This window comes from Ascaphus truei, chromosome 1 (assembly GCF_040206685.1).
Source record: "Ascaphus truei isolate aAscTru1 chromosome 1, aAscTru1.hap1, whole genome shotgun sequence".
Taxonomy (NCBI): domain Eukaryota; kingdom Metazoa; phylum Chordata; class Amphibia; order Anura; family Ascaphidae; genus Ascaphus; species Ascaphus truei.
The window spans coordinates 118616198-118631611 of NC_134483.1; the positions used below are offsets into that span (position 1 = coordinate 118616198).

A 15414-nucleotide genomic window follows, 5' to 3' on the forward strand; every position below is an offset into this window, starting at 1 on the left:
GCACCTCCCATGCGCACGTCACTGAACCAGCAATCCGGTGATCGCCGGAATGTACACACCTGATGCAGATTCCCTACTTCTTTCTCTGGGCTCCGCCATTGGAGGAATCCCTTGCACCCCTCTCCTTGATTGGCTCTTTGCCCTTCTTATACTGGGCTCTCCCACTTCCTCATTGCTGAGCATAAACTCCTGTTTATAATTGTGCTCACTGCTGAAGATTCGTCTGTTTTGTGCCTTGAACCTTGCTTGCCTTTTTGACCTGTCTGTTTTCTCCAGTCTTGACCCTAGGCTTCATTTCGGATTCCCAATGCTCTCCAACCCTTGACCCTGGTTACGTACCTCGACTATTCTACCTTCGCTACCCCTGGACCTCAGTTTAAGGACATCTACTATTCTTTAATCTCCAACATTGAACCCCGGCAAGTACCCTGATTATGCTGACCTCTACAACCCGACTAGGCGATACGACTTGGATTATGCACTCCAGACCAGACTGCGTGGTTGTGGGTCGGTGCCTTTCCATCCCCACCTCAGCCCCGCGGTCTTAGTCCTGTTTGTGGTGAGTGCAGCATGACAGGTTACAAGTCATTAAGAATTAAAAGCAGCAATCTGTGTTGCAATATATATTCAGTGTACAGTATATATATATATATATATATATATATATATATATATATAATCAAAAAATAAATAGATGATACCGTTCTGTGGCTAACGAAATGCTTTTATTTGTGCGAGCTTTCGAGATACACTGATCTCTTCTTCCGGCGATGTTACATGTTATTGTAACATCGCCGGAAGAAGAGATCAGTGTATCTCGAAAGCTCGCACAAATAAAAGCATTTCGTTAGCCACAGAACGGTATCATCTATTTATTTTTTGATTATTGAAGCTCGGCTAACACAATACTGATACCTCTACATGAAAAAAAAAAAATATATATATATATATATATATATATATATATATATATATATATATGCCTATTCACAAAGCAGTGATAAGTGGCTTTAAGTGCAATAAATGCCATTATAGCGCGATACTGCCTGCTCTGCTCTTCACAAAGCAGTGATAACAGCGCAGTACCACGCTATAATTAGGGTGACCAGAAAAGTCAACACCGGGACACATTAAAAAATATATTTATAAAACAAATGACCACCAACTGCACCCCTCCCCTTTACGTCTCTCCGCTCCTCTGCCCCCCCCCTTCTCACACACCTCATTCTCTCTCCCCCATCCTTCCATTCTCTAACCCACATCCCTCCATTCTCTCTCTCCCCCAATCCCTCCATTCTCTCCCCCCCACCATCCCTCCGTTCTCTCTCTCTCCCAATTCTTTGTCTCCCTCCCTCTCCCAATTCTGTCTCTCTCCCTCCCCCATTCTCTGTCTCCCTCTCTCTCTCCCCATTCTCTCTCTCTCTTTCTCCCCATTCTGTGTCTCTCTCTCCCCCATTCTCTGCATCTGTCCCTCTCCCCCCATTCTCTGTGTCTGTCCCTCCCTCCCCCCATTCTCTGCATCTATCCCTCTCTCCTCCCCATTCTCTGCATCTGTCCCTCTCTCCCCCCCCCATTCTCTGCATCTGTCCCTCTCTTCCCCCCATTCTCTGCGTCTGTCCCTCTCTCCCCCCATTCTCTGCATCTGTCCCTCTCTCCCCATTCTCTGTGTCTGTCCCTCTCTCCCCCCATTCTCTGCGTCTGTCCCTCTCTCCCCCCATTCTCTGCGTCTGTCCCTTTATCCCCCCATTCTCTGCGTCTGTCTCTCTCTCCCCCCATTCTCTGCATCTGTCTCTCTATCCCCCATTCTCTGCATCTCTCTCCCCCATTCTCTTTGTCTCTTTCTCCCCCCAATTCTCTTTGTGTCCCTCTCCCCCATTCTGTCTCTCACTCCATCCTGTGTCTCTCTCCCCCAATGCTGTGTCTCTCTCCCCTATTATGTGCTTCTCTCCCCCATTCTGTGTCTCTCTCCCCCATTCTGTGCCTCTCTCCACTATGCTGTGTCTCTCTCCCCCCATGCTCTCTTTCTCCCTATTCTGTGTCTGCCTGTCCCTATTCTGTGTCTCTCTTCACCCATGCTGTTACTCTCTCCCCTTCCTATTTTGTCTCTCTCCCCCATCAGGGCCACCAGCAAGAGGGATCTGCCGGTGTTGGCATCCCAGGCCCCGTGAGGCAGGGGGCCCGGCAGTGCACATTTTATAAAAACCAAAAAAAGTTAAAAAAAAAAATGGTGGCAAACCCCCTGTGCGCATGCACAGAGCCGAGGTCCCGGCACGCATTAGCAAGGAAAGCAGGTTGTCAGCCTGTGCCTTTGGGCCTGTTCCCCACCATTCCCCGCTCCCAACGTGGGACAGAGGGGAAGTGCCATGGCAGGACCTCGCTCGCCAACCCAGCTTCCCCCGTGCGCCCGCCCCCAACTGTGGAATATACGTCTCGGTCCCCCACAGCCGCCCACCTCCCACGCCCCTCAAGCAGGAGGGCAGGAGCCGCGGGGATCTCGGGGGCAGGGGGGGAGCGTCTGGCGGGGCAGAAAGCAGCACCCACCCGGTCAAGGTCAGTCACCCACCCAGTCACCCACCCAACTCACCCATCACTCAGTCAAGTCACCCACCCATCCAGTCACTCAATCACCCACCCAGTCACCAACCCACCCAGTCACCAACCCATCCAGTCACTCAATCACCCACCCACCCAGTCGCTAACCCACCCAGTCACTCAGTCACCCACCCAATCACTCAACCCAGTCAGTCAACCAACCACCCACCCAGTCACTCAGTCAATCACCCACCCAGTCACCCACTCACCCACCCAGTCACTCACCCACCAAGTCACTCACCCAGTCACACAGTCACCCACACAGTCACTCACCCACCCAGTCACTCACCCTCCCAGTCACTCTGCACCAACCCACCCAGTCACCCGCCCAGTCACTCAGTCATCCACCCACCCAGTCACTTAGTCACCCAGGCAGTCACCCTCCCACTCACCCAGGCAGTCACACACCCACCCAGGCAGTCAACCAACCAACCACTTACCCAGGCAGTCACCCACCCACCCAGGCAGTCACCCACCCAGGCAGTCAGCCACCCAAGGCAGTCAGTCACCCACCCACCCAGGCAGTCAGTCACCCACCCAGGCAGTCAGTCATCCACCCACCCAGGCAGTCACCTGTTTTTTGTTGAAAATATAAAAATAAACAGATTGCATTGTAATTTTTTTCCGTATTACAATAAGAAGAAAACAATTAAGTAAAAGTTGAGCACTAAAAAATATTTGTTTGGGGGCGGGGTGTGGCCCTGCACCGTTCGTTTGTCCTGGACCCCATGATTTCTGTTGGCAGCCTTGTCCCCCATGCTGGGTACTTCTCTTCCCCCATGCCTTCTCTCTCTCCGTATTCTGTCTCTCTCTCCCTATTCTGTATTTCTCTCTCCCTATTCTGTGTCTCTCTCACTCCCTATTCTGTGTCTCTCTCCCCCCATGCTGTGTCTCTCTCCCCCTATTCAGTCTCCCTCTCCCCATTTTGGACCATACCTGTAACTGTGGACCATGGGTTGGGGGAAGCATCTTGAGCCCTGGCAGCAAACACTGGAAGTTCTCACTGACGTCAAACTGGGACATTTAGTCACCATAGCTATAATGGCTTTTTATCACCCATAAACAGTCAGTGAAAAAAAGTTGTACGATAGGCCAAAAAATATCAAATCCGACGTTTTTTTCCAGTAACTGCTATTCACCAAGCAGTGATAACTTTATCATACTATTAAAGCTCTAGTACTAGTATACCTTTCCCATCTAAAAAGATGTCCAACCTTTTTTTGAACAAATCTATTGTATCTGCCATCACAGTCTCCAAAGGTAATTAATTCCACATTTTAACTGCCCTTACTGTAAAGAACCCTTTCCTTTGTTGCTGGTGCAATCTCCTTTCCTCCAATCTTAAAGGATGGCCCGAGTCCTTTGTACTGCCTGTGGGATGAATAGTTCTTTTGAAAGCTCCTTGTATTGTCCCCGAATATATTTGCATATAGTTATCATATCCCCTCTTAGACGCCTCTTTTCTAATGTAAATAAATCTACTTTAGCTAGCCTCTCCTCATAAGTTAGATTGTCCATCCCCTTTATTAATTTGGTGGCTCTTCTCTGCACTCTCTCTAGTTCCATAATGTCTTTTCTTAGGATTGGTGCCCAAAATTGTACTCAAACAATAAAAAAGTAAACACAACAAAATTACCAGCAATCAATAAAGCAACAAATTGTATGTATGGAGACAAAAATAAAAATACTGGCATGCTCCACAGATGGCTGAATTAAATACTGTATGTACTTAGATGTAGGTCGTTGAGTTGGGATATAAATATATTGCATTAATCCCTAACACCTACCCAGGACCTATAAGGAAAGTAATGATCTTACCTCGTGTGAGGAATCCGGGGTCGATGGTATTTGCAGCTGTCTGTTTGATGAGGATTTGTGGCAGCTGTTAGTATAGCTGTGCATAGCCTTCTGTGTGTCGAAGCTTGAGAAAGTACCATTTAGGTGCGAAACGCGTGGGAGATTTTGCTTGGACCATTCATTTTTTCTATATCTCTCATTAAAGAACTTTATACTTTTTCATAATACAGGTTTCTGATGTTGGATATTTGGCTAGTTGCTGCTGCTCCATAATGTCTTTCTATTTGTGTATGGTGACGCACTGAGGACATCGCGCACAGAGTAACAAGACAAACGCTGAGAGAGCGGAGCCATCTACTTGGACAAGATGCCTTCATAGAGCTAACACGGTCGACATCTAATATCAAGGTTAGAATTCCGTCTCGCTCACCATCGGTCCAGCAGTACAGTGCTAAACCCTCTGGTCTCCTGATAAGAGTTTTTTTTTATGGTGAATGTACAAGCTCTATTTTTAAACCTTTAAAAACAAAATTTCAAATGTATTATGCGATAGGAGCATATGCTTCTCTTTTTCTAGGTATCTTGGGAAATAAATCAAACTGTGAGGAGCTGCAAGGATCCCTGGAATTATATTTGTGCACAGGGTTAGAAGAATTATTGCAGTCACAAAGTCCCTAGGTACATATGGCTTTATAATAATTGTATTGAACAGTTCTTAAAGTGTGGTTGTTACCACTATTTATTTATTTGTTTAACACTAAATTGTGTAAGGTAGTATAATCAAAGCAGGATGTAATTTCCCTCCAGAAGGAATTTGATAGACTGGAAACTTGGGCAGATAAATGGCAGATGAGGTTTAATACAGATAAATGTACGGTTATGTATTTGGGATAAAATAATTAACAGGCAAGTTATAAATTAAATAGGTAATTGTAAGAGATGTGTGCAGAGGTATATTTAATAGAGACCAATTAGGGTGAATTTAAATCCTGACTTTATTGCGCCTGTTCCTTTACCAAGGCAAAATATTCAAAATAAAAAAAATAAAGGCCTACTCCACTTTGGAGAATATCTAAACCTTTGCTCCAGCTCTTTCTAACTGAGGGGTAGCTAAGCTAGTTACCACCCCAAACACACATATTCATATATACACACACACAAGAGTCCAACAAGAGAAGTCTCTTATCTGTTGTTGTAGCTGTAGGGGAAGGCCTCTCTGCTCTCCTGGGTCAGCACCCTTGTGTGCTATTCAAATGTCTGTGTCCAGGTATAGAGGTATTGTCCCCTTGTCTTACTGTCAGCATACATTCCTTCTGTGTGCACCAATACATCATCTTTTCCTCAGGTCAGCCCAGTTGTGGGCTAAGGAAAATCTCTACAATCTTCCTTCTCCTTATGTCAGCTCAAATGTGAGCTAAGGAATCTCTGTCCTGGGTCTCACATGAGGCTTTTTACAGAGCTCTCCTTAGTCCAGGTGGAGACTAGTTAATTGAGTGGCTGCAATTAAATATCTCTCTGCTGGATTTTCAGAGCTCCGAGGCTACTTTATTTAAACAGGGATAAGTCCCTGTTACAGGTGAATCCTTAATGTAGGAGTGCTTGTAGACAGCAGGCTTAGCAAGAGTGCCCAATGTCATGCAGTAGCTGCAAAGGCAAACAGATCATATCTTACATTAAACAGGGAATGGATGGAAGGGAAGTAAACATAATTATGCCCCTTTATGAGTGTCAGATTTAGAAAAGTGCCGCCTTAGACATTTACCTGTGCCACCCTCCTCCAGCGCCGCACTGTCCCATTGCCATCAAAGCAACACCGTGTGAGATCCTGTTGCCGGCCGCGAATGCGCAATTGGTGCTTGCTGGCCACGCGTGCGCATGCACAGTCATCAAGCGCCAATCTCACATGCGTGACCCGATCAGTGACCCGGTAAGTGCCGATCGTGCATCCTGCCCCAAAATTTTGCAACATTAGTCCCAGACTCTATCAGGCCTAATGGGAAATCCACCACTGCCCTTTATAAAGCATTAGTAAGACCGCACCTTGAATATGCAGGACAGTTGTGGGCACCACTGCACAAAAAATACATTTTAGAACTAGAAAAAGTGAAGAGAAGAGCCACCAAATTAATAAAGGGGATGGAAAATCTGACATAAGGAGAGGCTAGCTAAATGAGATATGTTTACATTAGAAAAGAGGGGTCCAAATATATTCGGGGACAAATAGCTTTCGAAAGAACTATTCATCCCAAGGACAGTACAAAGGACGCGGGGTCATCCCTGAAGGTTGGAGGAAAGGAGATTTCACCAGCAACAAAGAAAAGGACAGCAAAAATGTGGAATTCATTACCCACAGAGACTGTAATGGCAGATACAATAGATATCTTCAAAAAAATGTTGCACATCTTTTTAGAAAGGAAAGAAATGCAGAGATATACCAAATAAGTAAACATATTTGGAATCAGGAAGGAATTTATTATTCCCCTTATGAGATATCATTGAATGATATGTCACTGGGGTTTTTTCTTTGCCTTCCTCTGGATCAATATACTGTAAGTACAAATATAGGATAAAGTATCTGTCGTCTACATTTAGTATAGGTTGAACTGGATGGACGGATGTCTTTTTTCAACCTAATCTACTATGTAACTATGTATATAAATAACCAAACATTAAGTGCACAACACTTAATAAAAAATTTGAAGAAAAAAAACAGTTCCAATTTCTATTTCATGAAATGTTTAGTTTCTGATTAAAGAGCATTAACAATTCTAAGAAAAAGTCAAACGTTTAAAAAGTTTACAATTTCTGGAAATCAGATACCACACCCCATTGTAAGGCGGTTGGCCCACTGGCTTGGATCCGTTAGCTTTAGTTGAATAGCCATATCATTATCACCGTCTGCCAGGCTTCTCTTATTTGAATACATTCTTCTAGTATCTGTTTTCTTTTAATGAAAGCTATCGTTCAAGGAAAATTCACCAATAATGCTGCGCCGTAGCAGAACCCACATTAGAAGTTATTTCTGTGAATATCATTTCTGTTAAGCAGGAGCTTTGGCAATGGATTGTGTTTGAGAAATTCAATGCACTTTTTTTGCTGTGTCAATATATTTATTATTATTAATAATAATAATAATAATAAAATAATGCTGGTGTAAAGTACTTTGAAGTGTCCGCCTTCCAAGGACCAACATAAATTAATGGCAGAGACGTGTGATAGGTTAAATGTCATTTACTAACACCAGTATTACAAAATTCAGACACGTATTTAGTATTATTATAAATATTAGTCGTTTTAAATAATTATATAAATGTTTAATATCTCCATTGTAACCAAATAAGTTGAATCACATTTTTATGTCCTTTACCAATTTTGTGATCAGACTTTTTGTTTTACTATTACATACTACAGTATATTATTGATTGTTGAGCTGCTCATTTTCATTTTATTGTTTTGTTTAAGCAAATCATGCTGCTATCGCAAAGGGGAAGAACAATAATTCCTCCCGAAAATTAGACTTGGGCCCAAGAAAATAGAAACTTTTTACACAGGAAACAAAGTGGTTGACTATTGCACTTAAAAGTTGTTCAAACTGTATATATTTTTTCAGCCGAAAATCCACATAGACATTAATGGGGATTTTTGGCATATACTGTATAGGATAAGGCCCTTTACTGGATTATCCCTTTAAAGCACTAATAAATATCACTGCCGTTGGGGAGCATTTTAGTGCACTTTTGGAGCTATGTAAATATGTATCAATGCTTGTACGCGTTAGAGCCCTAATACATAGTAGACACTCTGTAATCCATAATAGTTTCTGCCTGAATTAACCCTATGGGTGCCAGAGGGGATATGGTGCCCTAGTGCCAATACCTCTCTGGCACAGCGTTGTAACATAACCACGTTCAATAGCCACATGGATTAAAAGGATGGATCCTCCTCTTCCATTTCCTCACTGGTTTGTTCACGTTCTCCACTCCCTGGGAATGCAGAACACGATCTAACCCGGAGCAAACAAGACTTTTCAGCATTGCATAGTTACTACGTCCTGGGACACTCACAGGGTTAATGTATCCTGGATACAATGAAAAAGAGATCAATTCTGGGAATTAAATCTAAGTCTTGAGTTTCTTGGGACACACATTATTTAATTTGTTTGCCACTGTCTTAGTGTACCTCACTTGATCACTTGCTATTCCAATAATCCCAACAGTTATGCGTTACATCCCTTCATGCGTGTCATGAAAAGAAATTCCTGAAGTGCAAGAACAGATTTGAACTTTTAGATCATGGGAGGACAGCTTTTAGGAAATGTAGGCTACTCAGAAGAAGGGAGATATAAAACCATATCAGGTTAAACAGAAGGAGGCTAAGCAGTAATCAGAATGTGCAAAGATCCACGAAGAGGAGAGAATAGCCAGGTTAGTAAAGACAAAACAGGTATAATTAGCTAAAGGAGAATAAAAAAAGACGGAATATAACAATTAAAGACAGAAGAGCATAGTGATGTCAAAGTATAGCAGACCACCTTAATTATGTTTGCTCAATTCTACCTGGCAGAAAATTAAGGGAAGGAACCTCGAATTAGGTGTAGCCCCCTCTTGGAGGACTACTAATTTCTGTAAAGGGTTTATTTCCTTAGGGTGGGCTCACTGAGGTTACTCCCCTCTCTCACCATGTGATGTGTAATGTCAATGTAAGGGTATGTAAAGCGCCTCTTATGATGTAGACGCAGGTTCAGACTGGGGTCCTCACTGTGAGTCCTGTAAATATGTTAGTGTGGTTGGTAATATGTATTAAGAAGTGTCCTGTCATCGTTTGTTGTTTTCCATTTAGTAATATGCTCTTCTAAACTAGCGCCTGTTGAAGGAACAGGGAGTTTGTGGGAGAGAGATGCCAATTGTCCTGGACTCATAGGGTTGCCCCTACCGCAGCTTGACCACCACTGTCGTCATAGAGTTATTATTTGCCACGAGTTTTGTCGGAATGCACCGTATTCTATACATGTGAAGTGTTTTAGACGGCTGTCAATAAAGCACCTTTTAGATTTATAAAAGTTCCTGCCATCCATCTTTTCTCCACTCTCCTCTCTTCACTCCCAGCTGGCATATACCCAGCACCCTGTGAAAGCCTGAAAATCGGAGCACTGCCATTGTAGATAACTAAACTGAGATGACCTCCTTTAGAGCCTGGTAAGGAGGGTTACATAGGAAACATAAATAGTAATGGAAAGAAGGTGAACACAAGTCCATTAAAAAAGAAAGTCTTAATGGAACTTTCAAAACTGTAAGTGAAAGTCATGGGGGACAGACAGGATATCTCCAATGTTATTAAGAAAGCTTAGGGTGTTCTGACAACACCATCCACAGATTGAACCAGTCACGATTAACAGGTGTAGTTTCAGATAATTGGAGAAGAGCAAATGTAGTCCCACTTCACAAAGACGGAAAAAGGGAAGAGCAACTTACAGGACTCAAAGCAGCATGGTGCCACCATGACAGAAGGCTCGCGCATGCGCATCAGAGCACCCGGTGGCTATTAGAAGGATTGCGCAAGCGCAGTATGGCACATAGTGGCGACAATTAAAGGAGCATCTCCGCAGGGAACTACAAGTCCCATAAAGCAAAGGGACTGCGGACAAGGTGATGCTACTTAGCCAATAGGGTGCCCAGAATCTCCTGCAAGGAGATAAATACATTTGGCACGTTCAGGGAAGCACTCCAGTCAGGAGCCGGACAGTAAGGGGATAGGTAAGGTCCAGGGAGAAGTGCTCCACTGGACTAGGCCAGATTACCTGCTTCAGGTCCCAGCTTGGCCCCGACCATCCATGGCTTGTGGTGCTATAGGGAAGGTTCCTCAGATAGGGATGCTCCCCTTATCCTGCTAGGCCAGTATCAGTTGCAACGGATGCATGTGGTGTGCGCGGCCTGCGTCTAGGCCCGAACCAGGTCCAACCAAGTCAGAGGCTATTCTGAGGTGGTACACTACACGCGGGAAGCCACCCAATGCAGAGGCAGATCTTCGTTGGAACAGACGGATCGGTTGCCAATTACTACCCAGCGGCACCCGGGTGCTGGAGCGCCTGAGAAGGTATCCTCATAAGTGCACCAACATTCACGTGGGCAGCGCTGTCCAACACTTGGGGGTGGGAAAGGCCCTTGGGGTCTGGACACTGTTGCCCCTGCACCCAAGTACTGTGGGGATATTCCTCGGGTCAGTATATATAGATATATTGCCAGTTCTTGTTACTGTTAATTACCTCCCAGTAAATAATGTTCCCAATACTCTGTGTGTGTATTACTGGGCATATTGTCTTGGGAGGGGCTATCCTACTATGTGAGGATCCTAACCAGGTGGAGGTGCTGTTTAGTAGATATATATACAACCCAGGCTCCCAGTGGTGGAGGATCAAGCCTCTTGTTTTCTGCGCAGGTATTAGCAGCATATGTAGTCGCCCTGACATAGGGGAAAGAAGGCTACAGTGATATAAAACAGCCTCCTTTTATTATAACGTCAATTCCAGTCTAATCAGAGGAAACTCACTGTTGTTGCTCGTGTGTCCCCCTGTAACTCGTGGAAGCTTGGGATCTTCTGTTGTGCCGTCCGCCGAGTAGATGGATAGAAGTAAGATGGTTATTGCGATGCACCACATTAAAACCAGGTAGACAGGGTGACTCCAAAAAATATGAAAGGTTTATTTGATAATAAAATGGAGGGAGAATGGGTCAACATGTTTTGCGCAAAAGAGCTTTGTCAAGGTCCCTATCAGAACAAACCTCAAACCTGGATATTTAAATGTGCTGCGAACCAGGAAGTGAGGCGGTTTCGCGCCGTCAGACAGAGCTAAGCCACTCAGGCACATGTCCAGATGCCCACTGAAATACTCAACACAGTAAAAGACATTTAAAAATAGCTTACAAAAAGAAAACAAATCAAAGTGCGCTACTTATAGTACTCTCTATTGTTAAAAGTGATGATAATACACCCAATTATTGATAACACCTATGTGATAGATATAAAGTAACAACCTCTAGTTGATAGAAATGGCTTCTGCTGCTGTATCAAACTGAGTGACTCCGCACCCCTAGAACAGTAAAACAAAAGAACAACAGCGCAAACGCATAGTGAAGTATGTTCAGAAATATATTAAAATGCAAAAAATAAAATATCTGCGTACATCAGATCAAATTCAGTAAGGCATTTCATGCACTCTGGCATATGTTACCCAGCACCGCACGTCACCAGCATCAGGGGAACTTGAAATCACACCGCTCACAAGAACAGCTGCACCGTCAGACAGGAGTGTCAGGTATGCAAGTTCGTTTCTATTCCAGCATCAGGGGATTTTCCTCTGGCATCTGCTGATCCTCCGTCGGGTGATCGATGATAGCAGAGATCGGTTAGGATACCGTAGCTGGAATGGGCGCAGTCCGGCTTGCAGCACTGTTTCTCCATGTCGCTTTACGGCACTTTGCGAGACGCCGTATAGCAAGGGCGGTCGCGAGCCAATAGCCTCGTCACAAGTCCTGGCAGTCAGTAGGCGTGAAATACACGTATATCGGAAACAGAGACACTCAAAATAGGGCTAGAGATATCTAGATCGATATTAGAGTTACTCGTTAACCATCTATCCTATGCGTTTCGTAGCGCAAGCTACTTCTTCAGGGATTACAATTGGTTTAAGTAGAGGAGTATATATACCCCAGCAGTCATATTTGATTGGTTCTGTGTGACCACCCACACATCACATCATGATCAGCTTATCTACACACCTGAGCAGTAACCCAGATGGTGTTAACATCAGTCATGGCTAGTTGTGGTGAATCCCACGTAACCACTCACATACCGATCGTGTATGGCATTGATACCTATACTTAAAATATTGCAGGTTATTAAAACAACAAAATATAAAAAATACAAAATTACCATTTTTAATCAAATACAGGTAGGAGCTCTGAAATAGAACAAACAACAGTTAGTAATAAAACAATATTTTAATTCATATAAGGTCAGCATATTCTAGTACATGCTAACCTCTGTTATAGGATATAAATGAAGACAAAACACAAGATGGACATTAACTCATGTTTAGTCATACAGACACCAAATATCGTTGGCAAGAGGCTGTGGACCAATCAGATTCGCCGCATCTAGCACCAGACTCACAAGATTCAGTTTTATTATATATAGATATACCTCTATGTTTTTTTGATGCACGCAAGGGAACTTGACATTAACATATCGATAGCAATTGACACAACATTTACAAGCTTGATCTATTTAGATATCAAAATAGACTTTAAGATTTTGAGAACATTGATTGAGGTCTGTATATATATATATATATATATATATATATATATATACAGTGCTTGACAAATCACCCACAAATCTACTCGCCGAACCAAAAAATCTACTCGCCACCTAGTCCCGCCCCAACCCCGCCTTTAATCCCGCCCCTAGTCCTGCCCCCAACCCCGCCTCTAATCCCGCCCCCAGACCCGCATTTAAAAAAACCATAAATGAAATAAATTGAATAAATTCCTAGTAAGAACATTCGTTTTTGACATAAGTTTATTTATTGTATTACATTATACTACAATTAGTCCTTGTGTATAAATGTCAAATCTAGAAAAAAAGCCAGATGTGAATGACTAGTTTCCTGAACCCCTTAACCAGTGTCTGAACGTCCCCACTTCACAATATTTAAAGCAGCAATCCCGCCTGAGATCTTACCTGATCTGCAGTCCGTCAATGTCCAGGTACCCTCATTCCCGCAATGTTATACATTGGAGGGGATGTGTTCCCTACCTGTCTTCTGGGTTAGGGGGGGGTTCCGATGTCTCCCGTGTGAAACTTGAGTCAGATCTGGAAGAAAGCAGTATAGGTTATTTCGGTGTAGTGTAGGGCAGTTAAGATATACAGGGTAAATAAGATATCCAGATCCAGATTGTGAGACAGAGAGACGGAGAGAGATGGTGAGAGAGACGGAGAGAGAGGGTGAGAGAGACGGAGAGAGAGGGTGAGAGAGACGGAGAGAGAGGGTGAGAGAGACGGAGAGAGAGGGTGAGAGAGACGGAGAGAGAGGGTGAGAGAGACGGAGAGAGAGGGTGAGAGAGACGGAGAGAGAGGGTGAGAGAGAAGGTGAGAGAGACAGAGAGAGTGTGAGAGAGACGGAGAGAGTGTGAGAGAGACGGAGGGTGAGAGACAGAGAGAGGGTGACTGTGGGGGGATGGGGTGACTGGGTGGGGTGATTGGGGGTGTGGGGTGACTGGGTGGGGTGATTGGGGGTGTGGGGTGACTGGGTGGGGTGATTGGGGGTGTGGGGTGACTGGGTGGGGTGATTGATTGGGGGGTGGGGTGATTGATTGGGGGGTGGGGTGATTGATTGGGGGGTGGGGTGATTGGGGGGGTGGGGTGATTGTGGGGTGATTGGGGGGGTGGGGTGACTGGGTGGGGTGATTGATTGGGGGGTGGGGTGATTGGGGGGGTGGGGTGACTGGGTGGGGTGATTGATTGGGGGGTGGGGTGATTGGGGGGTGGGGTGATTGGGGGGTGGGGTGATTGGGGGGGTGGGGTGATTGTGGGGTGATTGTGGGGGTGGGGTGATTGGGGGGGTGGGGTGATTGGGGGGGTGGGGTGATGGGATGTCTGACTTGGTGGGGATTACTGACTGTCTGACTGGGTGTGATGACTGGGCAGGGGGTGGGATGACAGACTATGACTGACTTTTGACTGACTGGGTGGGGGGGTGACTGACTTTTGACTGACTGGGTGGGGGTGGGGGGTGACTGACTGACTGGGTGGGGGGTGACTGGGTACCTCTGGTGTCCTACACGTTCTCTCTCATACACACACACACACTCTCTCATACCCATACACACACTCTCTCATACCCATACACACACTCTCTCATTCCCATACACTCTCTCCCTCTCTCTCGTATACCCCTCTCTTTCTCCCATACCCCCCTCTCTCTCTCTCTCTCTACCATACCCCCCCCCTCTCTCTCTCTCTCTCTCTCCCATATCCCCCTCTCTCTCTCTCTCCCATATCCCCCTCTCTCTCTCTCCCATCCCCCTCTCTCTCTCTCTCCCATCCCCCTCTCTCTCTCTCTCTCTCTCTCTCTCATACCCCTCTCTCTCTCTCTCATACCCCTCTCTCTCTCTCCCATACCCCTCTCTCTCTCTTTCCCATACACCACACACACACACACACACACACACACACACACACACACACACACACACACACACACACACACACACACACACACACACACACACACACACACACACACACACACACACACACACACACACACACACACACACACACACACACACACACCCTGCTACTACCTCCCGCCCCGCTTGGGCAGCGGGAGCACCGGAGGGAGGGGAGAGAGACACCCGAGCCGCGCGGGCACCGGAGGGAGGGGGGAGAGACACGAGCCGCGCGGGCACCAGAGGGATGGGGGGGAGAGACACGAGCCGCGCGGTCACCGGAGGGATGGGGGGGAGAGACACACGAGCCGCGCGGGCACCGGAGGGAGGGGGGGAGAGACACGAGCCGCGCGGTCACCGGAGGGATGGGGGGGAGAGACACACGAGCCGCGCGGGCACCGGAGGGAGGGGGGGAGAGACACCCGAGCCGCGCAGGCAGCGGGAGCACCGGAGGGAGGGGGGTGAAGCACCCGAGCCGCGTGGGCAGCGGGAGCACCGGAGGGAGGGGGGTGAAGCACCCGAGCTGCGTGGGCAGCGGGAGCACCGGAGGGAGGGGGGAGTGACACCCGAGCCGCGTGGGCAGCGGGAGCACCGGAGGGAGGGGGGAGTGACACCCGAGCCGCGTGGGCAGCGGGAGCACCGGAGGGAGGGGGGAGTGACACCCGAGCCGCGTGGGCAGCGGGAGCACCGGAGGGAGGGGGGGAGTGACAAGCGAGCCGCGTGGGCAGCGGGAGCACCGGAGGGAGGGGGGAGTGACAAGCGAGCCGCGTGGGCAGCGGGAGCACCGGAGGGAGGG

At 46.4% G+C, this 15414-nt stretch overlaps 1 long non-coding RNA gene across 1 annotated transcript in view; it reads left to right on the forward strand.

The window, feature by feature from the left end:
- Positions 1-15414, forward strand: part of LOC142469508 (uncharacterized) — a 24691-nt gene continuing 9277 nt past the window's right edge. The window contains exons 1-2 of the long non-coding RNA XR_012789058.1: positions 1-559; positions 4620-4797. This is a non-coding gene — a long non-coding RNA (uncharacterized LOC142469508). The remainder of the gene's footprint in view (positions 560-4619; positions 4798-15414) is intronic.